Source organism: Eublepharis macularius, chromosome 2 (genome assembly GCF_028583425.1).
Source record: "Eublepharis macularius isolate TG4126 chromosome 2, MPM_Emac_v1.0, whole genome shotgun sequence".
In the NCBI taxonomy this organism is placed as follows: domain Eukaryota; kingdom Metazoa; phylum Chordata; class Lepidosauria; order Squamata; family Eublepharidae; genus Eublepharis; species Eublepharis macularius.
Genome location: NC_072791.1, coordinates 199,670,532 through 199,697,516, shown reverse-complemented (window position 1 = coordinate 199,697,516; position 26,985 = coordinate 199,670,532). Strand labels below are relative to the sequence as shown.

General features: G+C 42.5%; 1 protein-coding gene across 2 annotated transcripts in view; it reads right to left on the bottom strand.

Annotated features, from left to right (window-relative positions):
* The window catches only part of ITGA6 (integrin subunit alpha 6), a 71,461-nt gene that overhangs the window by 42,242 nt on the left and 2,234 nt on the right, over positions 1-26,985 (bottom strand). The gene's annotated exons all lie outside the window — the stretch shown is intronic.

Here is a 26,985-nt window from a genome sequence, read left to right as displayed (position 1 = left end):
AAGAACCAACCGTTTCACAGAAGGAGGAACTAAAGAAGGTTCAATAATTTGTAAGTCATTTGATTTTTCCAGAAAACTTGGCAAAGAAGAAAATAAACACCTTCCTTATCTTTCTGCTTTCAAGCAGCAGTTATTTTCCATTACTATAAAAAGCAATCAAAATCATAACATCAAGCAGTAACAGGCACTGGCAGAGACCGTGCCTCCTATGGGTCCTCTTTGAGCAGCAGGCATACTCCCTCCCCCCCCCGCCCCCACAGATGACTTTATATAAGAAGCGGTCTATACCAGACAGCCAGTTTGGTGTAGTGGTTAAGAGCCTAATCTGGAGAGCCGGGTTTGATTCCCCACTCCTCCACTTGAAGCCAGCTGGGTGACCTTGGGCTAGTCATGGCTCTCTGGAGCTCTCTCAGCCCCACCCACCTCACAGGGTGTTTTGTTGTAGGGATAGTAATAACATACTTTGTAAACCGCTCTGAGTGGGCATTAAGTTGTCCTAAAGGGCAGTATATACATCGAATGTTGTTATTATTATTATTATTATTACCAAAATAGCATCCTATTTGGTAGCATTCCTCCCACTGCCTTAATAGAAACGTATCTTGTGAATTGGGTGTTCCTATAATGAGGTGGGAACACCTACTATTTGTGAAGTGGACAAAGGATGGGATGGGACACCAGATTCTCTACCTAGCAGGACCACAGAAGATAATACATGATCATGATCCATTCTGGTTTATTTATTATGTTTTTCAATTCTTTTCAGATTAAAAAAAACTAGAAGAATGGATTTGCATTAGTGCACATAACTGCCCTCAACTCATTTCTCCTCTCCAAGTACACACCGAATTTACCTTTCTACTCTTTGCGTCCGAACACGGAGTGTTCCATCTACTCCTGCTTTCTTGACTTCTTCCTCCTCCAACACCTCTCTCTGCTTCCAACACTCTGGCTTCTGCCTTCTGCACTCAATTGAAAATACCCTTACAAAAATTACTGACCTCACTGCCAAATCCAAATGTCTCTGCTCCGTCTCTCCTTAACCACTCAGATACCTTTGGTACAGCGGACTGACCTCTAATGCATGACTCCCTTTACATCCTTACGTTTCCATGACTCAATCAGCTGTTTCTCTTCTGAACTGTCTAATCTCGTTTTTCCACTAGAAGCCCTTCCTTTGCTTTCCGCCTCTTGGAGGAGGTCCCCCAGGGATTGGTGCTTTGCCCTCTTTTCTCTCTATTCACAGTCTCTGGATGGCCTCATCCAATCCCATGACTTTTAGTCCCACTTATATGCAAGAGACACCCAGCTCTGCTCTTGAACTGTCCTTCTTCATCCAACCTTGCATCGCCGACTGCTTGTCGGATAATTCAGCCAGCATGTCTTATTGCTAACTGTTGTGTACTGGGCTGAGTTGGCTGAGCAAGGCATCTAAGGTATTTACTGTATTGATTGTAATGCACTATACTGTGTTGACCTTAAGGTTCAGTCAAGGCTCCCAATGCCTGCATTCTCATTGGTCCATAATCCCTGCAATATCACTGGTTACTTTCTCAAGGCAGCAGCCAATCGGTCCTCTATAATAAAGACCAATCAGTGGCCTGCCTACTTCATACATTGTATGTAGTTTATGCAAATGATGGTATTGTAAAGTATGTGTTCTCATTGGCTATCAGTTATTCTTGGGGTGGAGCTGCTGTATATATATTGAGGGCTTCTGTTCAGTCTGTCTGTGTTCCTGCTGAATAAAGAGCTGTTGAACTATGTGATGTCTGAATCCACTATTTAACACTAACTCAAACCTATTATGTCCAGATGGAACTCTTCATCTTTCCTCCCAAACCTTCCTTTCCTCAACAACATGACCACCCACTAGGAAAGACCAAAACCTTGGCATTACCCTTTGACTCCTCTTTGTCCTATGAGCTGTTGCCAAGTCACATTACTTTCTTTACAATATTACAAAAGCCTCCTCCCTTGTTGAAAATTCTGATTCAGGCTCCGGTCATCTCACATCTTGACTCCTGTAACCTTCTCTCCTGTGCTTCAACTGTCACACCCCAGTGTTTTATTTTTTAATGTATTCGTACCCCACTTTTCTTCCTAATGGGGAACCAAAGTGGCTTACACCATTCTCCTCTCCTCCATTTTATCCTCACAACAGGTATGTTAAGCTGAGGTAGATTGAGTTGAGTGTGTCTTGTGACCGGCCCAAGATCGCTCAGCAAACATCCATGGCAGAGTGCGGGATTCGAACCTCAGTCTCTCAGATTCTAATATGACACTAACAACTATACAATGCTGCCAAAAATCATCCTTTCTTTTCACTCTAACCATTGACAGTCCTCCTTAAATCTCTATGCTGGCTTCTTGTCTGCTCCCAGATCCAGGATAAACTCCTTGTTCTTATAGGATTACCAGCCTCCAGGCAGGGACTGGAGTTTCTCAGGAATTACAAGTGATCTTCTGACTACAGAGTTCAGTCTCCCGGGAGGAAATGGCAACTTCAGCAGGCAGACTCTATGACATCACAGGAAATGGCAACTTCAGCAGACAGACTCTATGACATCACATCCCTGCTGAACTCTCTCCCCTCCCCAATCTTTACCCTCTCCAGCTACTACCCCCAAATCTCCAGGAATCTCCCAAGCTAGAGTTGGCAACCCCACTTTCTTGCTATTAAAGCCGTTCCTGGTTTCCATATCCTCCCATACTTTGTTCTTATTTCCCCATCCATCCCTGCTTGTGACCTTTTCTTTTCAGTCTCTGCCAATATGTTATATAAATTCTTTCATCGGCCAGATCCCCACCCTATTAGCAGCAGATCCTAGCATGTAATTGGGAGATGTGCAGAAGAATCCCGTTCACTTTTTGAGGAACAACTGCAAACAGACAACAGATCAAGGCTGGCTTGTTTCACTGTTGCAGCATGATCTTTTGCCAAAAAGGTTTAATTTTGCAAAAATGATCTCCATTGTCCTTTTCTGCTTTAACAAAAAAAAAAGCCTAAAATCACATTTTTAAAGTGCCGCCAATACTGGGCCACATTTACTTTGAATTATTGGAAGAGGAGAAGATGATGAGGGAGCGGAGGCTGTTTTTGTTTATTTATTACACTTTCTGAATTATGGAATGTAGGGTGGGGTCTCAAATATTTAAGCACAGCCACGACAGAGAAAAAGGATCACCCAAGAACTCTCATCTAGAGGAACAGTGCCAGGTAATTTCACCCGCCCCGATTCGGCCGCCCTCGCTTGCCATCAGGTTACAAAAAAGCCAAGTTCCATCATAAAGAACAGAAAACAAAACAGGCCCCGTGGCACTTTCAGGACTAACAGTGAGAAACCCACAGACTTTCGTTGTGGCTTCGTGCCCTGTCAGCTCACATATTCTTGTAACCCAAGAGTCATTCCTGACCCAGGATTTGGAGCTGGCTTCTCAACCTAGGTAAAAACCACATCTTGGTTAGCATCCATTGCCCGCTTGCGTCTGGACCACAAGACTTACAGAATTTAATCCAGTATAAATTTTTATGAGTCAGCACTCACATCTTCAGATGTTTCGAAGTACCCAGACCATGTATATTCTGTTCATTTTTAAAGTTCACAGAAGCTCACCGGCTATTCATATTTACACAGCAAAGAATAATTAATATAGACTGCGTTGGAGGAGGAATGTGCTAGACTGTAGAACCTAGTCCCCTCAGCTGGAGCTGTGGAGGCTTTAATTCCAGGCCTTTGGACCACTGACAGTTTACTAGGCTAAATTCCGCATAACAGGGCAGGGCTGGGAAAGGAGCATGAAATAACACCGCCCACTCTTGATTCCTCAGGGAAGGCTAATGGCTGGCAAGCATCACGTCTGCTTTCATCGCATCCTATTTGGAAGGCTGATACATCTCATAAAGCGAGACTTCATCAATCCATCAACAGCTTGCTGCTGTGAGATGCATGCTTGAAATCCACAGGTTCTTACATCATATATATTGGAAAGGCTGTGCAGTTTAATTGATGAGCCAGAGTGGTGCAGTAATTGGAGTGTAGGGCTGCCATTCCCCCCAGTAGGATCCCTTGTTTTCAGCCTCTGCCCCCCACCACCTCTCACCTGGCTGGTGGGGGCGTGGGGGGGAGATGCGAAGAACGGAAACAGGAGGCAACATACCTCCCTGACAAGCCTGCAGCAGGTGTGCTCCTAGTGGGACACACTGATGTCACTCTCGGAAGTGATGTCATCATGTTTTGCAGTTTTTCAACATGGTACCGGATTCTGCCCCCCCACCCCCCGCCCACCCCCGCCCCCAGGAGGGTAAGGGGACCTGGCAGCCCTATTACAGTGTCAAGCTAGGATCTGAGAGATACAGGTTCAAATCTCTATTCCATCTCAGAACCTTGCTGGTGACTTTGGGCTAATCAGATACACTCAGCCTGATCTACCTCACAGTACTGATGTTGCAAAGACTAAATGGAGAGATAAGAATGTACACTGGCTCTGAGCAACTTGGAGAAAGGGCAGAATAAAAAGATCTTAATAAATCAAATCAAGGGAGTTGTTCTGGCTACAAAGCAGCTTCCATACAACTGTACATCTGCAGAGCCAGACTGCTTTCAGTTTCTGGACAGTTTGCTGCAAAGAGCCAAAGGAACTCTGGAGTGGGTGAGCCCTAACTCAAGGTGGGCACAGACCAGCATTGGCTTTATTGCACACAGTCTAATTTTTTGCCTGAAATTCACAGACACAGTTTAAGCACATCAGCTTCTTTATTGTGCTGTGTCATAACAAACCACCACCCTTAAATGAAATAACAAAAAAGAGTGTTATTTTCTCATCTATGCATGTTGCGTACATTTTTTGATGTTTTCAGAACCTGATGTTCTGTACATAATCCAGCTGCTCCTTTGTCAGGTAACACTGGTCTCCGTTAAGGTTTTGTCATTCTTTACTATCACTATTTCTTTTTGCCATATTGGTTCCTAGTAAATTCAGTTTAAGAAGTAAGAAGGTATAATGTATTTTATTTTAGTAAGTTTATATCAGGCATTTTTGTTTTAAACAAATGCACACCAAAAAAGTAACCTACTTTAAAGCCACACTAACTGAAAACAGAATAAAAACGCAGCTTAAAACACACATAAACAATCCAGTTTAACACCTTAAACAACATAAAACACCCAAAGTGGTGTTTATATGGTAGGGGTTGCTCTAGAGCCAGAATTCTCGTGGCACCCTAAAGACAAGCAACATTTTATTTCAGTATAAATTTTCATGGATTATAGCCCACTTCTTCAGATACAATGAATAGAGCCTCATTTTATGTAGGGGAATGAAAAAATAAACAGTAGGGGACCAAGGGCTATGAAATGCAAGAAAGCCGGGGTGAAACATTATCATGTAAAATTCAAATTAATCAAGGAAAATACAGAGACCATTCCATGGTTAGGCTATTGTGTTTAATAACTGCAATGGGTAGGGGTCCCACGTTTTGCTAACACTTATAATGAAATAAAAAGCCCAAGTTGGGGGAAGGACAGCATTAATCCTGTTAACGGATCACAGTTCAGCAGTTTCACACAGGAGTTCCCATTTAAAGTTCTTTTCTTAAAGTAGGAAACAGATTTTTGTCATTGTTGCTAATATACAGTATGGGCACAGAAAACTAATTCAGGAAAACTTTGATGCCTTCTTTACATATTTCTGAAAAGTAAAATTTGGAGTATTTTCTGTTCTTTTCTATTCACATTGCATAAGAAAAGGGGTCTGCAATCTATATGGCTCTAGAACCAAATTTGGCTCCATACAAATATGGTTCTTTTAAAAAAGAAAAAAAATGATCAATTTGTCTATTTGTCAAAGATTTATTTGTAGGGGTAGGAGGGATGCTAGAATAACCAGTATGTGAAGGGGGAACTGGCAGGAAACAAATTTTATACGACTAAATGGCTTCTTAGCCATGCTTTACACAAAGGGAAATTGTAGAGGAGAACAGTTTGTTTGTTTTAAACACTTGTGTGCCACCTTTCTACCCAAAACAGGATCCCCAAGGCAGCGAACATTAAAACGCTAAGAACAATTTAAACAACTATTTAAGTTTAAATTTAATATAAAACAATTTCATAGATACGCACCCTCAAAAGAGGGAAGAAGGCCAATAACCATTATTGGGGGTGTGCCAGACAAAACAAAGAAGTCTTCACCCACAAGCGGAAGACAACAGTAGAGGGGGACAGACAAATCTCCCTAGGGAGGGAGTTCCAAAGGTTTGGTGCAATGACTGAGAAGCCCCTATATTGAGTTGCCACCCAACTAGCCTCCTATGGCAGGGGCACCAAAAACAGGAGTTGACAGGAGTGAATGTGTGGGAACATATGAGAGAAGGCAGTCCTTAAGATACACTAGTCCGAAGCCATATACGGCTTTAAAGGTCCCACCCTGACTTGGGTCCGGAAACAAATTGGAAGCGAATGCAGATGGAACAAGTTTGGTGTAGTGGTTAAGAGCGGCGGCACTCTAATCTGGAGAACTGGGTTTGATTCCCCACTTCTCCACTTGAAGCCAGCTGGGTGACTTGGGGTCAGTCACAGCTCTCCGGAGCTCTCACAGCCCCACCCACCTGACAGGGTGATTGTCATGAGGATAATAACAACACACTTTGTGAACCGCTCTGAGTGGATGTTGTTGTCCTGAAGGATGGTATATAAATTGATTTGTTGTTGTTGTTGTTATAATAAGACTGGAGTGGTATGTCTGGACAGCCTTCAAGGGCAGCCCCACACAGAGTGCATTGTAGAAGTCTAATCTAGATGTTATCAGGGTGTGTACCACAGTGACAATATCTTTCCTGCCAAGGAAGGGCCACAGCTGGCTCATCCGCTGGGAAGGTGCCCCTGGCCACCACTGCCACCTGCTTATTCAACAAGTGGCCTGGGTTCAGCAGGACCCCCAAGTTACCAACCTGCTCCTTGAGGGAAATGCAGCCCCATCCAAAACATGGGAGAACCCATTTTCTGGGTCAGACCTTTCCCCCACCAGTACTACTTCCATCTTGTTGGGATTAAGTTTTAGTTTAGTAGCCCTCATCCACTCAAAAACTGCCTCCAGGCACAGTTCACAGGCACAGTTCACAATTCCCACAGCCTCCCTGGAGTCTGCTGGCAATGCACGATAGAGCTGAATGTCATCTGCATATTGGTGCCAACTCAGCCAAGATCTCCAGATGACCCCTCCCAATGGCTTCACACAGACGCTGAAAAGCACAGGTGACAAGATGGAACCTTGAGGCACCACGTAGGCCAGAGGACAAGTGGCAGAGCATCAGTTCCTCACCACCACACTCTGAAACCTGTCCTCAAGGTAGGTCCGGAACCATTGCAGAACTGTGCCTCCCAGTCCCAATCCCGAAAGGCAGTCCATAAGGATACCATGATAGATGGTATCAAGAGCTGCTGAAAGGTTCAGAAGAATTAACAAGATTGCTCTCCATCTGTCCATCTCCCAGCACAGGTCACCCACCAGGGCAACCAAGGCTGTTTCAGTCCCATAACCACTCCTGAAACCAGATTGGAATAGATCCAGACAATCCGCTTTATTCAGGAATCCCTGGAGCTGGCCCACCACCACTGCATATATGCTATGCGCTTGCAGCTCTGCATATCTGGAAGGACAGCCAGGGGCAAAGGCAACTGGTGGTATGGCAATCCTTCCTGAGTAAACAGGGGGGGTGTGCATACAGAGAAGGAGTGGAACACCACCTACATTTTCAGAAAAATCAATGGCAAAATTGGGGAAGGGAAGGGTTGTGGTGAGAAGGAGCTGTGGCTCAGTGGTGATGGAGCCCGTGTGGTACAGTGGCTAGGGTCAGACTAGAATCTGGGAACCTATGTTCAAATCCTCCCTCTGGGTGACATTGGGCCAATCACACTCTTTCAGCCTAACCTACCTCACAGGGTTGTTGTGAGGAGAACAGAAAGGTCTATGCTGCTTTGGGTCCCCATTGGTGAGAAAGGAAGGACATAAGTAAGTAAGTAAGTAAGTAAGTAAGTAAGTAAGTAAGTAAGTAAGTAAGTAAGTAAGTAAGTAAGTAAGTAAATAAATAAATAAATAAGGTGCCTGCAGTGCATGCAGAAGATCCCAGCAGTAATCCTTGGCATTTCCAACCAAAAAAGGATCAAGTAGCAGGTGATGTGAAAGACATCATAGAGAAATGCTGCCAGTCAGAGTAGACTGCCCTGGAGAGTATAAGTATAGGGTAGCAATAACAGTACACTCTCATAAAAGTAAAAGTAATTTCAAAAAGTTGTCCCCCAGGCAGTTGTTTTTAGTTCTTTGAGAAAACTTCCATACAAACCAGAAGAACCAACGAATGTTGAATCACATTCCAAGAACAGCTGAACTCCATCCCACCTAAACAGACCCTGACAAGCAAAATAGCTATCAACAAGATTATGAATGGTACTTTTTAAAAAAAAAGTACAAGACAAGTTTGAATTACAGGTAAATGGTAACACCTGGACCCTATACTGATATTGTATAGACAAGATAGAAAATGTGGCGAAGAGAATTTTGGCTGTTGCGTCACAGATCTCCCCACAAAAGCAACTCCTATTCAACCACTAATGCACTGGCAAATAAGTCTGAAGACACTCGTTGACTTCCTAATAATGCCGCAACGTTGGCTCTATCAGCAAAACACCATGGTGTATATCCATAATGAATGGCGTTTAAAGCTAATGGTGTGACCACAACTGATTGAAGAAAATGAGAGGTTTGGGAGCGAATAATACAGACAGTTAGTATGACTGCTGCAGAAAAAAAGAATTTACTTGCGTAAGGAGCCTCGTGAATTTATGACAGACTCCCTTCCTACATGGGCTTGTGTATTAGTACGAGTTTCCTACTTGTAGGGATCTGCTTCACAATTTGGAACCATTCTAGTGAAAGCACAGCATCTTCTTATCACACAAGAATTGGCAAGGCACCCTGATTAAAGGCACATTCTAGTTCTTTCAATAGTGGGCAAACCAAGAATTAAGAGGCATTTATGCTGCTAGGGATTCTTTCTTCTTCTTTTTTTGGGGTTGATTTGTTTTTACACACCATTCTGGCAAATACTTTAAGATCAAGAAACTGGTAGGCCATTTATCTTTTGAAACATGCTCTGGTTGGAAAAGCTTCTCAGCGTAAATGCATTTATTGATTGCCATTTCCTGCAGTTTCTGTTAGAATAGTTTCATTATGAGGTTTCTAACCAGCGTTTAGATAGCTAAATTGAACGGCTTATTTTTACAACCGTGGGACATAAGTTCACCAAGGATGCAGAGAAAGGTGTTTGAAGAAGACTCTAGCCAGTTTCTGTTGCTGAAATTGAGGATCTTTCTCCTTAACCTTCCTGTATATTTATGTTATAAAATGTATAGTGAAATTGCAAAGTTTGGGAGAAATCTTTCCAGTTCCATCAATGCTGTAACATTATCCTTTTAAAATTAAAAGTGTTACTGTGTATACTAGGATTTGGTACATATAATTGCCCTCTTCTGAAGTAAAAGAAAACAAAACTATACACTCCTTCTTAAGATCAGGGACAACAAAAGTAGGAAAAGGTATTTCCTAGGTATTTCCTAGGGACACTGAAACAGAAGGTAGATTTCTAATGGCCTTCAACATCCCTGTGCATTCTTGTATTACCTGTAGAGATGCATTTTGTATCTGAATGTTTGTAATCCTCTGGACGCTATACAGTGGTCCATGTTTGGTTACTCCCCAGATTTTAACTTCTCCTCCTTATATGGAAATGTGTGGGGGCAGGGAAGCCATGTCAGTTTCTGCCTCAGTGCCTCTACTCTTGGGTAAAAACTGACAAGACTAGAAAAACTGACAAGACTAGAAAAAGTCTTTTCTCCATGCCAAATCAACGGAAAAACTAGATATAAAGACATTTAAAGCTGCAATTCCGGTTTTCCCACATGCACACCAACAGGGAGAAAGGATCGATAGCTCTTTAAGCAGTTTGTGACATCTATCCAAGTGCTATTATCCTGTCAAACAAGCTTCTAGCAATGTATTCTACAAGCTGTGAAGTACTTTCTTTGGTCTATCCAGAGTCAACTGCACGTCTTTTTTTAGAGGATTCATGTACTGCAGTGCTTAGTGTTGGACTACACTTGAGGAAATCCACATTTAAGTTCCTGCTCACTGTGAGGAATAAAGAAACCTCACAGGGTGACTTTGGGCCAATCATTCTCTCTCAGCCTAACCTACTTCGTGAGGTTGTTGTGAAGATAAATAAAGAGCAGAAAATCATAGGCTCTTTAGAAGAAAAATGAGATGAAGATAGCTGTGGAGTTTTGCTATCTCCACACACTGTTCAATTAACTATAGAGCAGCAGCTGTGTTACTCTATTGTAGCAAAAGAAAACAGAAGTCTAGAGGCACCTTAAAGACTTCCAGTATGAGCTTTTGTGAATCAGAGCTCTCTTCCTCAGATACAAGCTAGACAGAAAAATCATTCATTTCATTTTAAGAAAGTTGCAGAAGTAGAGAGGGAAAGGGGAGAAGTTGAGCAGAGAGAGGCCTAATAGCATAAACTAGGTGTGGTTCTCTACATAAATAATGGACTTCTATTATGTCCCCCTAAGGTAAAGGTGCAAGCACCGAGTCATTACTGACCCATGGGGGGACGTCATCACGACGTTTTCTTGGCAGACTTTTTATGGGGTGGTTTGCCATTGCCTTCCCCAGTCATCTACACTTTACCCCCAGGAAACTGGGTACTCATTTTACTGACCTCGGAAGGATGGAAGGCTGAGTCAACCTTGAGCCAGCTACTGAACCTGGCTTCCGCCAGGATCGAACTCAGGTTGTGAGCAGAGCTTCGACTGCAGTACTGCAGCTTACACTCTGCACCACGGGGATCTTATGTCCCCCTATTTAAACAAAATTAAAAGGTCCAACATATTTCTACAATTTTGCTTGCATTAAAGATTTACAACTCATACTCTGTACTAAGTTGGTAGCCAAGTTAGCAACTGGCCAAAAGTTTTACCCAGAAGTAACCAAGGCCACACAGTTTTTTTAAAAAAGAATAATGTCTACAAGTGTTCATTTCTAACAACTATACGATAGAAATTAAGATTAAAATGTACCACCCAATGCTGATAAGCCTTCTAGTACAATTGGCTGCCAGGTCTGGGTGTTCCTTGGACAAATATTTATTTCCTTTTGAACTTCAACCCAGACAGCTGGGTGCCAAACTGACCATCTGCCTCAAGTCAAACTTGCTCGGCAGTTCAGTAACAAATTGCAGCTCCATCTTGCTGCTGATTTCAACCAAACACCTGACCAGTGAAAGTCCCACTTGGAAGAATAAACACTGTTAGGAGCTAAATAGTAAAGAGTCCAGTAGCACCTTTAAGACTAACCAACTTTATTGTAGCATAAGCTTTCGAGAGCCACAACTCTCTTCATCAGATTATTTTGCTACTACAGACTAACACAGCTAACTCCTCTGGTGCTAGGATCTAGAAAGCCCATTGCTTTCATTCTTTAAAAAACTTGAAATCACAGACAATCCTGAAAACTTAACCCAAACAACTTACCCAAATGCAGCCACTCTAATACTATGATGTCACAGTTTTCAGTTCAAAGGCAAATCTAGAAATAGAATCTAGAAACCCAGTGGAGTTTTGGCACAATACTCCATAAAGATTGTCTTCAATAGGCACCTCCTAAGCACAGTTAAACCATTCCAAGTCTATTGAAGTCAGTGAATTTAGGAGCTTGTAACTCTGGATAGGAAGGCACGATACATTATCCGAGGGCTTGCTTACACAAATCACCAAAAGGCTAATGCCCTACACAGCTAATCCAGGGAATTTATACACGAGCAAGCAATGACAGTTGTATTTGTCATGCCGTCTGAAGGGGAACTTGAAACTCAATTCAAGCACTGAAAAGCAGCACTGAAAAATCGTTTGTTATGGTAAAATCCATGGAATAGCAAACTGGAACTGAGCTGTATCTTCAAAGTACCCTATTCTCTTTCAACCCATTTATTATTGCTGTTGTTGTTGTTGTTGTTGTTACATCTTTCTCACTGAGATCCAAGGGAGATTGCATCCAGCCAGTGAAAATACAATGTAAACAACTAGGACATTAACTGAGCAAAGTTCAATAGTGAACTACAGTTAGGATATTCAAGGAAACAGATATGATAGGGTACAGTAGCAGAAAATTTGAAAAAAGCATAAGGCCAAATCTTTCTGAAACAAAGCATAACTAACTTACATTGCATGTTTAGCAACATGGAAACTGCCTAGTAGGCGCATATCTACATCAGCAGACAGTACCCAACAGAGTGGCGTATAGTCCCTGTCCCTACCAATGCAACTCTCTGAGCTACTTCTTACAACACATCCCTATAATCTGAGTAGAAAGCCCTCCTGAATAATTAATTGATTAAATAATTAATGTTAATCAGGCCTAACAAAACAAAAAATACAATGCAATTCATGTCCTAACCCCCCCCCTTTTTTTTGTTAAAAGTCCTTTCCTTTTTCCAAGAAGGCTTCTTTTATTTTGATCTCATTTCTATTCTGCTTCCATCTTGCTTTGGTTTTACTAGCTCTGGAACTATGCCTCTCAATCCCCAACGCACGCGCCAATTGCAAAAAATGCTTAAGTAAAGTGAGGCTTAGAATCCATTTTCATTTTCATTCTGGCTATGGTTGGCTCTTTCTGTGAGAACTTTGCCAGTAATAGTCTCACAAAGGAAGGAAGGTTCTTGGACTAGCCTCTGGCTAGATTTTTTTAAAACAAAAAAGGAGAATCCGTTACACTTTGCAGCTTGTAAAAGATTTGCTACTGTTAAAGACGCCAAACAGTTTTATTGAGACAGTGATGTGGGAAATGTTCTATTTTGTTTTTGTTAGATGAAGAAGCCAGACCTGAATGAATTAAATCTGGAAAACACTCTGCTCTCTTATAAGCCTTACAAGAAATAGCACTGCTAGGGAATCCATTTCCTTGCAATGCCTCACCCTTTGTGGGCCTCTGGTCCACACTCAAATTGCTCCAAAAATCTGTGGCTTGGATCCAGACTAAAGTGGCAGTTTCCGCCTATTCTCCTTTCCTACGGCAGACCGCATCATATTATCCTTCAGGGTCCCCTATCCCCCAAGCAGCAGCAAAGATCAGTGGAAGAGGGGAGGCAGGGAAGTTCTGTTCCACTGATGGAAATTTTAGTTGGAATCCAACCCAAAGGGATCGTTCCACCAGCGTAACGGCACTGCAGCTGGCAAGAGATTGGCCCTCCCAATGCAGATCCCCACTCTGTTCCCCAAGGGGCATAATCATTGGGTTCAGTGGGCCACAGCAGGAGGATTCAACCTGTTCCATCAGGTTCATTCTGCTGGTCGTGGTCTGGATTCAACCCTATATATGACCATATGGAGAAAATAAGCATTGTTTCCTTGTGCGGCAAGGAGTGGTGCCAGTAAGTGCTGAGGTCTCCGAAATGCTCAGGCAGGGCTGATGCCAGACCCTGGAGTGCCCAGGAGAAGTTGGCGTCCAGGTTCACCCCAAGGGTGTTATCCCCTTTGTGCATGTGATCACATGTACAACCCCCTGAAGGATGGACTGGAGGCAATTCCTTCACTTTTCTTTTATGTCGTTGGCACTGCCAATGCTAAAAAGTATGCAAAAATGTTGCACACTCCTCCCGGCATTAAATTGGAAACCGCCCCATAGCCCTCCATAATCTCACAGGGAACTCTGGGACAATCTCCTATTCCTGCTGGAAGAAAACAAGCCAATCATCTCTGGTTAGTGTGAACTCTCAACCAACCTTTGGTCTCACGAGGTGCCCCATCACACTGACCGTTCACACTGCTACCCAAGAGATCATTAACTGACTTTTCCATATGATTTCTGACAGCTGGAGAATGCTCGTGATTCTGGACGAGAGACAGGACATCACACCTGGTCACCAGATTATAGTATAATGCATTTTATTATTAGAGGGCCCGTGTGGTGTAGTGGTTACGGCATAAGACTAGGATCTGTGGCTTGGATTCCCATTATGTCACGGCAGCCTGCTGGGTGACCTTGGGCCAATCACACACTCTCAGCATAACGGACCTCACAGGGTTGTTGTGAGGATACAATGGAAGTGAGGTGAACGATGTGAGCTACTGTGGGTTCCCAAGAGAGGGGGAGAAGTGCAGTGTAAATAAAGCAAGCATGCACGTACACATGCAAGTAAAATAAGACAAGAAATTACACAGGACAAAAGGGAGAAGCAACAACATACAAGTTCTAAGCAAAGGCAACATTCCTACAGTGCTGGAAGCAGTTAATACCACACCTTAAACCCCAGCCTAAAAAGGGTATGAGGAAGAAAGGAGGGTGGGAGTAAGAAAAAAGCCAGGAATTCCAGGAACCCCCCTCTTTCCACTGACTTTCTAGGCTTTCTTTCTAGGCCACCAGCCTTTTCAGAACAGTTTTTAACATATCCCATTAAATTTCAAATTCTCAATTCAGAGGCTTCACTTACTTCAAAAATCTTTGTTAAGCACAGTGACCCTTTCCGCTTTGCTGAAGACAAAAACGATTTTACATCTGAGAGAGAGAGAATTTTGTTGTATGTCTCCAGCTAGATGGCAAAGGTCTGTCCATCTGTCTCCACTTGTTTATGTCAGGTCTGCTCTCAAAAGAAACAGCAACAGCTGGTTTTTAATTTAGGGACCGCTTGCTCCTTACTATAATTTTGATTAATCATTCTAGGATTAACTAATTTTCATAGCTATAAAGAAAAAACAGAACGAGGAGCAAAAGTTCCCTTTGGTAGCCAAATGAGCGGAAAAGACATAAATCGTTACCCAGTTCCAAGCAAACTGGAACAACCCAACGTGTCTGGCCAAGTACGAGCCATTTCTCCCCGCACTTTGTTTGTAGTACACATTATGGTTTGGAGGTTGAAAAGCTTATCTGCCATCTTCAGGTTTTACAATTTGACTAGAACAAACTTCTCTAATTTTTCTCAATTGTGGAAGTTAGGTGTTCACTAGTCCAGTTTACCCCAAATATAAGTTTGCCTTCAGTTCAATAAAAACTTTGACACACCTTCCCCCCGCCCCAGTTCTAAGTCTTTTCTTAGCCTGCACTTCCTATGTTCTTAGTTTTATATGAGATGAGGTTTCCTACCCACATCCTGATTTGTACCTCACAATATAAGATACGTTTGTTTTTTTCTGATGCTCTCTCCAGGAAGCTTCAAGCAGAAAATCACATCTCTGAACACCTAGAAGCCACACAACAAGGAGCCACAGCTCATCACAACTCCACAACACAGATCCTTGAATGTTTCTCATATCTTCATCTCCAATTGACAATTTATTTATAATTTCAGTAAAGATCTAAAGGCTGGGAGGGAGAACCATAAAAATCCAGGGGGAGGACAGGGGGGAGGAGATCAAACTTTCCCCATTTTTTTTCTATTTTTTCCTGCAACTCTTTTCTGCCTTGAGAAAACCAGGGTGCAACCAATGCAAACAGGACTCTTAACAACCGAAGGAAAGGGAATCTGGGAAGAGACTTTGCTTACAGGTTTCCTCACAACACAACACAACACAACCCAGCTTGCCTTCAATTGACTTTCTACCTTGCATACCAACTAAAATTAGGCTCCAGCACTGTTAATACAAGGACTGCTGCTTTCTGCTCTTGTTGTTTACTTTCTAAGGGATCTGTGTGTCCCCTTCGATGTTAGAGAGACAACTGACCAATTGCTGTGTTTTTTTTGGGGGGGGGGGGTTATATTTTCAATAGGATGCTTCCATTCTTCCCAGTGTGCCAGGGATGCAACCTGATACCAGCTAGCCGCACCTTGTGCCCATTAAAGTCAGTTAAGCATTGATAGGGCCGATGCTCGTCAGTTATTTATTTTTATTTATTAACTTTGTTCCAGGGTGGATTTGATTTAAATCAAACTGATTTAAATCACGATTTAAATCACGATTTAAATCACTAGTCATTAAGGCTTGATTTAAATCATAGTTTTCTACATAAAGACTAATTCTTGCTGGTATAACTTTAATATGCAAGTAGATGCCTGCCTTACCGATAGGTAAAGGAACTTCATTAAAGTATTCCCAAACTGGGTCTCTTTTACGGCCTGCTGCCATTATAGGTTTTTTCCTCCAAGGAAAGAATGTGATAAACCTCAGGTCATACACACAAAAGATCCAAAGACTTGTGCAGTATTGTGCTCAAAAAGTTTCACTTTCATTTTGTACTGCTTGCCCCTCCCTCCTCACACTTAGTTTCTTCTTGTGCAGATCTATTCCACTCCAAACAATCAGAAAAATATTGTTTCTATTCACTGAACTTCTTGAAACTTAGCACTGAAGGGGTTGATTCTGTCTTCATGGGTTTGTAGAACAATAGGATTAAGGTCTTTTTCTCAACTCTGTTCATGTTATAACATTTTTGCTGTGAAGAAGAGGCATGTGATCTCTGCTGAGCTGACACAAATTCAGTTTTGAGAACTGCAAAACCAAGCATCTGTGATAATACCTTGTAGGCAGAGAAACTGCCCAATAATCTTACAAAAACCTCTGGAAGAGCATGACATTGTGAATGGATTAATGGAATTTATTTACCAAAAAAATTAAACATATACAGCCTTATTCTACATAATTAAAAACTAATCTTTATTTCATGATGGAATAACCTTTGGATGGTAATATATTTTCCTCAAAAAGCATTTTATTTTAAAAAAAACCGATTTAAATCAAAAAAATCCGATTTAAATAAAAAAAATTGGATTTTTTTGATTTTTTTAAAAAAATCATTGATTTTTATCCACCCTGCTTTGTTCATACCCTGCCTTCCTTCCCAATGGGAACCGGGTGGCAACTTACAGCATTCGCCTCTTCTCCATGTTTTCCTCACAACAAACCCTATGACGTAGGTTTAGGCTGAGTGTGTGTGACGGGCCCAAAGTCACCCAGTAAGCTTCCATGGCAGAATGGGGAATCAAACCTGGGTCACCCAGATCCTCCTGGTTCGTCACTGTAGCCACAACACCATAGCAGCTCTCCAATTCTTCAAAATTCTCCAGTTTCATGTTGTAATTGTAGTGGAATTAAACTTGAACGGTTCAATTTTTTTTTTTTTTTGCTAAGAACCTCTATATACTGTGCCTCAGGATTAACAATTATTTGGATGGGTTTAAAAGGAGATTGTTATCTTCCGTGTTTTAAAAGGAGATATACACATTTGTTAATGGTTATTAGGCACGTTGGCTCAGTGGAACTTCCATGTTCAGAATCAGTATACCACTGAACACCAGTTGCTGAGGACCAACAAGAGAGGAAGACTCTGGCCTCCATATTCTGCTTGCAGGCCTTCCAGAGGTCACTGGCTGCCCGCTGGGAGAAGCTGGAGTAGACAGACCCCTTGACATGATCTAGTCGGAGTGTCCTTACATGGTCAAAATGGCCACTTTTCAGAATGTGAACCACTCATCAGTCTAGGCACGTGCACGTGTAATTTTTAGACATACTCTCTTCCTTGCCTCAGAGATGCTTTTAGTGCTCTGAGAACATCAGTTTAAACTGTACCTGACAGCACAAGGTTGATTTATATATGCTAATAAAATAAAAAATTGCCTTGGTATTCTGCACGCTGCCTCAGCAAGCCTCTTTCCCAAATGAAAAAGATGCTTAAGAACCTACCGGCAGCCATTAGCCCCTATAAAGATTATACACTTCCGCCTTCCCCTCTAGGCCATGGTTTGCTGAAAACTGTAGGCAGCACTTAAACCAGTACAGCTTCAAAGACAATGTCTAACAAGAAACTGATTAGCAAACCTGGGCGCTTTTCATTTCCAATAAATGTTCTGTATCGATTATAAGCTTTTCCCGTAATTGCAGGCATCATACTAATCAGCATATGAGTGCTCCATCTCAGCCTAACTGGCCTCACAGGGTTGGTGTTGTAAGGAGAACAGTGTATGCTGTCCTGAAGCCCTTGCAGGAAACGGAGGAGAAAAATGTACTAAATACACTAAGTTGATGGAACCACTCCTGCTCACTCCATGGTTACATTTGATCCTCAGTTGCAGCGGATTTTAAAAACCAGAATTATCTATCATTCGACATTACCTAATAGCTGAAAAACACCTAATGTCATGTTCTGTATTTGAGGAACTTGAGATTCTTGCAGGTCCATCCAATACAGAGATACTCCATCTGAATCCATTGATATTAATAGGCGTAGACTGCAGTAAGTCCACACAGGACTGCGCTGAACTATTTATTTATTTCATTTATACCATGCTTTGCTCCCCAATGGGAACCCAAAGTAGCTGACCGTTGTTCTCCTCTCCTCCATTTTATCCTCATAATAGCCCCGTTGGTATCAGAGGGAGCTCTGTAGGGATGTACGCCACACAGTCCACTTTCCAAAGCTGCCATTTTCTCCAGGGGAACAAATCTCTGTAGTCTCAAGATCAATTTAATTCTGGGAGAACGCTAGGCCCCAACTGGAGGCTGGCAACACTACTCTCTGCATGTGGTGGTGGTGGTGGTGGTGGTGGTGGTGGAGAGTGTCGTCAAGCCAGAGCTGACCTATAGCAACCCCTGCTGGGGTTTTCAAGGCAAGAGACTAACAAAGGTTGTTTGCCACTGCCTGCCTCTACTACTCTGGTTTTCACTGGAAGTCTCCCAAGACTGCTCCTGCTTAGCTTCCCAGATCTGACAAAATCAAGCTTGCCAGGGCTATCCAGGCCAGGATACTCTTTGTATGGGGAAACTTCTTTGAAAAACCATAAAAAGAAAGAATTCTGTAGAACCCGAATGCCTGCACACTGTTTTGTGTCATAGCTTTAACTTGCAAGCCTCGCTCCAGATATACAAAGGTTTTCTAAAGTTCGGTAGCGGTCGAAAAAGAGAATCCTACATGCTCAGAGAAACTCCAGTAATTAAAAAGACTGGAATCATATATTTAACATGGATATATTTGATATTATTATGTGTGTATGAATGTGTTGTGGGGTAGCACATAGGACATGCAATAGTTACATGGCTCTTGAGATTGATTGTCATTGTGAATGTGGTTTTCTGCAAGCTGTGGAGTGAATGCCCCTGGTCTAGGGAGATGGGAGTCTGAACTGACAAATGGAACGCAAGGAAAGGATCAAACACCTCCTTCCTTCCCAGCGCCCAGAATGCAATCTCTCAAAGCACGTTTTCATTTTAAAGGGGAGTGGGTCCCATTCATTTCCCTCTCAAACCACAGTGGCACTGAAATTAAGAGAATAATCATCAATTCTCCCTTTGCTTGGGTCCCAGTATTTAACTGCATTTATTATAGGCTAGAAGAATCTTAGGCACGTACATCCTCAGAGAAATAGTTAGCTGGAGAGGGCCAGGTATTACCCAGTGAGCATTCAGAAAGAATCAGAGGTTTAAAACACTCGGTCCATTAGTTCAAAAACCTAGGTCAATCAGTCAGTTGCCTTAGCATGGATTCCCAGAAGCAGTCGGCTCAGCATCACTTCAGTGACATCATCAGCTGATAATTTATCTCAGATCCAAGGAAGATTATTGCCGCAACTGACTTTTCATAAAGTTCAACTTCTGCTGTGAAGGGTGTCAGCTGAGGGGGTCTCCAGCCTTGTGTTAGGTATAATGAGAAAAGCTTTCGTGACTCCCACACACACACACCTTGCAGTGTGAGGCAGGAATCTGCTTGCCTGGCAGAAGAGAGATGAACTTGGCTTTGTGCTGTGGTTTATGGAACTTCTGCCCATGCTAGTAAAAAAGCAGCTGTCACTGTGAATTAACCCCACTGAGCAGACCTGGGCATTTTAGCAAACTTGTCTGTTTGTTTTATGATCATATCTGAAAAGCCACAACTGAACTTTAGCTTTGAAGTTGGACTCACCCATTCATCCCAATAGGTAAAACAAAGGCCTTTATTGTCATCTTCTATCCAAATCTCTCTGGTGTTGCCTTAACAAGGTGCCGACGTGAACAGGTCAAAACTAGAGATGGGCACGAACCAGAAAAAAAATGAACCATGCAGTTCGTGATTCGTCACGTTTTACGAACCACGAACTTTCACAAACCTGCCCCAGTTCACGAACCGGCTTGTTCTGGTTCATGAAAACATCACTTCTGGGCCAGCAAATCACCACTTCCGGGTCAGCAGAAGGTCACTTCTGGGTCAGCATAAGGTCTGCAGAAAGCCCAACCCCCATTGCCTAAGAAACTGATTGATTGGCACCAGGCTGTCTGCAGTGGCAAACCAAAAAACGAACCAAACAAACCGCCCTTAAGTTCATAGCGGTTTGTCAGAAATGGGCTCTGACAAACCGCTGGTTCACAAACCACGAATTGGCCTGTTCGTGATGAACTTGGGTTCATATTTCAGTTTGTGCCTATCTCTAGTCAAAACCAGGCGGGATGGCCCTTTTGCCCGAAGATGCAGGGGGGCAGAGAAGACTGTACAGGTGAAGTACAGCTGAGAATGAGGACATAGCATCTTTTTTCTCTTGCCCTCCAGTTTTGAAACTGCTATAATAAATTACTCCAGAATAAACACGCTACTGCCATTTTGGTTGTTGGAGCAGATTCAGATCTATGCAGTTTTAATGAAGCCGTGCTTGATGGCACTGAGTAGAACATTTGTTACTGTCTTATATTATGCTTCAATCATCCATTACTCAAGAAGGATGGTCAAACAGTTGAAAATATAGGTTTTCTTCACATTTAATACACAACTGAGAAAATATCCCACCAGAATTATAGTCATTCATGGTTTTTTATTATTATTGTTGTTGTTGTTTTACAGTCCACCATTCTCACTGAGATCCAAGGTAGATTACATACTGCAAGTAAATGCAATATAGGACATTCACAAAGCATAAATACAACATGATCAACAGTTAAGATATTCAATTAAAACAGACACAGTAGGGTACGGTATGCACAAATTTGAAAAACGAGCAGAAAGCCAATCGTGTAGATTAAAACCTTTCTGAATTTAAAGTGTGAGTACATGACATCTTTACCTAGCAGGAATGTATCTACATCAGTAGACAGTACCCAATAGTCTAGTCTGTAGTCTCTGTCCCTTACCCAGGTATCTTTCTGAGCTATTACTTATGGCACAGCCCTATAATCTGAGTATTCAGGCTTCATTGATTGGGAACACTGTCCCAATTGTTTGCACTGGTTAGACTCATCGCACACTAAACCTTTTTACATTTGTCAACTAGTGGTAGAGAAACTGCCCTCTCTCCTCTAAGAGAAACCGGCAGCAGCTACAAAATATCAGAGAGATCCAAGATGCGTTTTCCCCTTCTTCTTTTTTTTGCAGATGCAGGAATGGCACGTGCTACTGCTTCTGCATACCTGAAAGTAAATTAGAAGGAGTTAACGCAGAGCTCTCAGCTATAGTTAGAAATATGTGCTCAAATAAATCCAGCAGACTCTGATTTGCCCAGGCAAGAAACATGCGTGCTACGATGACATACATTGCAGCAACTTCTTAGCGGGACACAAATTAGCCTACCAGATGAACTCAAGATCTAACTAGCTTTTCTTCAACAGGAAGCAAACAGAGCACTCTTCATGTGCGAACAACTGCAGTATACAGCAACACTTTGAGGCATAGGGTTGCCAGCCTCCAGGTGGCGGCTGACCTCCAGTTCCTGTGGAGAAAATGACAACTTTGGAGGGTAGACTGTACGGCATTAAACTGCGCTAAGGCCCCTCCCCAAACCCTGCCCTCTCCAGGTCCCACCTCAAAAATCTCCAGAAATTTCACAAACCTGAGCTGGCAGCAGCCCACTAGTTTAAAAATCTGTTTATTGAAACTGATGCTTAACCACCATGTCGTCATCACCTTCTTTCAAACATAGCTAGCAAGTACATAACCTCTTTCTCCTTTACAGTGGATTGGCAAGCAGGTCACCTGAAACGCACAGAGCTCACAGGACTAGAGAGCTAGTATGGTGTAGTGGCAAGAGTGCCGGCATGGGTTGGAATTCCCACTCTGCCAGGAAAACTTGCCTGCACCACTGCCTTCCATACTCTGACCCTAAAGAGGGAGCTGGCAAACTCTATCATACTCATCTCTCTCACACACAGACAAGACACTTCAGTTCTCCCTCTTGCCACATAGCTCAGTGGTACAGAATTGGCTTGGCATGTTTATGCTGATTTATTTAAGCCTCATCTTTGAATTTGCCTACTTCCTAGTTTGCCAGCTTAAAATATAAAACAAAACTCCAACCAGACCTGTGTATACTATTTAGACATTTCATTTGAACGTTCTCCAGGTTTGCATTGGGGAAAGTTTAGCCGCAAGAGATTTTGCCCAAATAAATCTGCTGTTCTTTAAGCTGCCCCAAGACTCCATTCTGTTTTGGTTAGAATGATGTTTACCTGCAAAATAGTAAAGAGTCCAGTAGCACCTTTAAGACTAACCAACTTTATTGTAGCATAAGCCTTTGAGGGCCACAGCTCTCTTCGTCTCTGGATCTGTTTACCTGCAGTTAACAGTCTTTTGGCTCATCTTGAATAGGTTTTGACCAGATTTCAAAAACCACAAAGACTTCCAGACAACCTTTTAGAAATTATTAACCACCTGTGAAATTCTTAGTAAAGACTTTTACCACTCTATGACCTGACATAAGCTAGAGGTATGCAGCCAAAGAACCCGCTGGTTATTTCAAATCAAAACAAGAATTCCAGCCTTCCTTCCCTGTAGAATTTCAGCCCTCACATGCTTCTCTTTATACTTTATATCTCACACTTTTCCTTCAGTTCCCAACCCCCTCTCCCTTTGACCTTGCCCATTTCCCATAATTCCTCTGGACCACTTCTCTCCACACTCTATCATACTTCTGTCTAACACGCACATAGACAGTTTAGTTCTCCCTTCTAGCACACAACTCAGTGGACGAGCATCTACTTGGCGTGCAGAAGGCCCCAGTTTCAATCGCCACCATCTCCAGTTAAAAGAATCAGGTAAGAGGTGATGCGAAAGACCTCTGCCTGAGATCCTGGAGAGCAGCTGCCGATCAGAGTAGACAACAGTGGCCCTGACAGACCTATAGTCTGACTTCAGTACAAGTCAGTTTCATATGTTTAGAGTGAATCAATTTTCCCAGGACGAACGTAAAATAACAGGAGAAAGAGTGCAAGTGAATAGCAATTGCATCTGCTGGAGAGGTAAAAAATATGGATGAAGGAGTACGAAGGAAATGGGCAGCTTTCAGATACTGGAAAGGTTGGGCTTTTGACTAATCCTTTCTCCAATATCTCTATAATCTTCTACAGGCATCTCTAGCCAGTCTTGGTGCTCTCTTGGGATACCAACAAATCTAGAGTGAGAAGACACAAAGCAGACAAAACGTATTTCTCAACTTATAGTAACTACATAACAGCTGTACCACATTTAGCAATATAAAGAAATATCCTGGGGCTGACTGTCTCTTCCATACCATCCTATCAGCATAAGACAGGAACATAAAGTGCTCAGCCAATCACTCATGTCCTGGAACCTGGGGCCAACAGATAATTGGACAGACAAGCCACGGATGTAAACTAGTCTTTAGTATAGAAGCAATTGAAATTAAATTCTGGGGGGAGATGGTTCAGTTAAACTTGGTCAACTACTTTACCAAGTTAAGAATGCCACTGTGTAGATGGACAGCTTGCGTTTTTGTCATTATTTCTGCCCTCTGTTAGCAAAGGCCAGGATGAATGCTTTCCCCACCCCCAGCCTCGGATCGATCAAGGACAAACCTGGCAATACGACAAAGTTTCTCTTACTGGCCACCTGTTAGAACTGGAGGCATATTCCAAACACACAGGAATGTGAGCAGAGTGCCAGTTTAAATTAGTTACAAAAAAAGTTTGTTCTCATAGTAAGTTGTTGGTTTGTGAAACCAGCAGATGTATCAAGCCTGCTTAGATTTAAAGTTAATACTTTAAAAATACCTGACCGTTATTTGAGGTTGATTTGGATCCCACTAAAAATCACAACTTTCTTACCTCCCCTTTTGTACTATAGCCCAAAATGCCCCCTGAACTGCTTGTAGGGGGTAGGGAATTCCCATGAACAGCATGAGGGGAAAGTCAGAGGTCTACATCAGGAGGGGTAAATTGGCAGGTATCAACTCCCCCCCCCCACTTCCAGAAAAAGGATTTGAGCCAACATTTAACCCATAAATGAATCAAGTCTTTAAAAAAAAAAAAACCTTTAACTGCCCAGCAAGAGGGCTCAGTGCCTGTTATTAAAAAAATACCTCTCCCAGTCTCAAAATGTCTTTCCTTAGGGGTGAAACTCATTTCCCATTAAGCATATTCAGGGATTCAGCTTTCACTATTGTGCTTGGTTTGCATCTGTGCAGTAGGAAGGAATCACACTCTGGGAATGGGAGTGTCCCGCTGTATGTACACTCGTAGAAAAAGAAAGTGGGTCGGTTACTAGAAGGAACATGCAGAGTCCAAAGGCTAGCTAATAAAGGTTGGGTAAAAGCCAGCAGCGGGGGATGAGTCAGCCAGTCCCAGGGGAAGCACATGTACCCACTTGCGGCAACTCAGCCCAACCTTCAGGGCAAAAGAAAGGCACACCGCTCCTTATTTTCTGCTCCAAAAGGAGCTGCCAAAAACCCACAAACTTGTTCAAAGCACATGTGTTCTTTTTGACTTGTCACAATATCAGATAAAATCCATTTTAGGATTTTTCTCACCCTGAAAACGGTCTGCCCTATAAGGACAGTATCATGGCCACTGCACAAACTGTAAAAACAAACTTTCAGGTTTAAATTGCTGAGCTCTTCTTCTTTAGGGTTTTTTTTTCCTTTCAAAGAAGGTATGAAATTTTCCTCTCTCTTAGTAGTGTATTTAATCCAGGAATGTCACTGTAAACTGGCGGGGGAGAAGGGGAGAGTAAGAATATTCACATCACATCACAAATAGATGGCTCTTAGATACATTATAAAGTTTAAATTACAAAAAAGTGGTATATTTTGTTATAGGATTGTTAAAATACTTTACTACTTCAGTAAGGTCATGGACATAAGAAACTCCTTTCCTTCCCCCTTTTTTTCAAACAAAGGATTCTGTGCCTTTGTCATACCAGTATATAGGCTAATAAATGTCTATATAACACTCACTAACTCAAACCTGGTGCAGATGTCCCATGTTCCATTGTTCTCCTATCCTCCATATTATCCTCACAGCAACCCTGTGAGGTAGGTTAGGCTGAGGGTGCATAACTAACCCAAGGTCACCTAGCAAGCTTCCACAGCAGAGTGGGGATTCGAATCTGGGTCTCCCAGCATAATAACTACTATACCACACCATCTCTCTGTGGGAAAGAAACAGCAGGCAAAGGTTTTTATGGGGCTAAAGGTCTTCTTAGAGATGTTTTACAGAAGGGGAAATGATAGAGATGAACAGTTGCCAGTAATCCAAGAGCACAGATTTATGCAAGTACACAAAAACAACTGTGCAGGTCGTTCCTGCCTATATTTATAACTTATTGTGAGATCCAGTATTCTGCTTCCTTAAGAAGGACCCAAAGCAACCATTATTTGGGCTGTGGAAACTACAAATGACCAATCTACATGTAAATTATTAGTAATGTTAAATTGTACTTTTTCAACTACACAAATGGCCTTTCTTATACTGGCTCTTTGTTAATCTCTTGCTCTAAATATTGATGTAGTTTGGTTTTTTAATAGGTTTACCAGATTGCCTGGCCCTGGCTTCTAACTCTCCCCAGCCCCCACGGGCACTGCTGCAAAACTAGGGGAGGGGGTGAGAAGCCATGCTGCAATATCACTACCAGTTGTACCCAGAAGTGATGTCATAATACACCAAGAATTCCCCAAATCTCAATGGTTTGTATCATAGAGATTGAGGAATTCCTAGAGTGTCATGACATCATTTCCAGGTACAAAGAGAAGTAACATAGTGATGCTACACAATGTTACCCCATCCCCAATTTTGCTCCCGCAGAATAAAAAAAGACACCTGGAAACTCTGCTCTTTAACTGTAAAAGGTTGCTGCCTCCTGTTCTAAATCATGGTTATGGACCAAGAGTCCACAGGGGTGGGTGGGTGGGTGGGAGGTACCTTAATCTCCTTTCTCAGGTGAGTTTCCCTCCCTCCAATACTTTGCTCTGCATCAGCACTAAGCATGGTTAATGCTAACCAGGTAACTGAAAGGAAATCTTCATGATTCGGAAATCAGAGTTGTTGTATCTCAGCCTACACAGAACTACTGAACACATTTCAAGAAGAAACCAACAGGGTGGGAAAGGCACCCTAACACATTACAAAAGGGCATTTTTCCTTTTCATCCTACCACATGTTATTCTGCATACTATAGCTAAGACTGGATGCAAGTTTTGTTTCCTAATTCAGGACCCTATTCCAGTGATATGCCTCATCTTAATGGCGGCCCCATTTCACTTCTGCTTTTTATTTTTTACTTATTCACCCCACTTTTATCTCCAACGGGGGCCCAAAGCAGCTTGCAACATCATTCTCCCCTTCTGCGTTTTATCCTCACAACACCTGTGTGAGGTAGCTCAGGCTGAGAAAGAGAAACTGGGCCGAGGTCACCCAGAGAGTTTTCATGGCAGAGCAGGGATTTGAACCTGGAACCCCCACACTCTGGCACTCTGTAGTCTGACACTCTGAAGACTACACCACGCTGGCGTTGCCACTCCTCCTCTGTCCAGTTCAAAACTGACATTTAGTCTTGAACCTGTATCATCCAAACCTACGCTGACCACTGTGCCCCAACTTACTTCCTGCTGCAAAGAACCAAACACCTGTACACTGAACCGGGCAACGCCATCTTTGGAATTTACCCCACAGCTGTCTCTTTAATAACAGCCTGCTCAGTAGCAAACAGGTGACAATGTCCACCTCCTGGCCAGGAAAGGTCATTTGCTGATTTCTA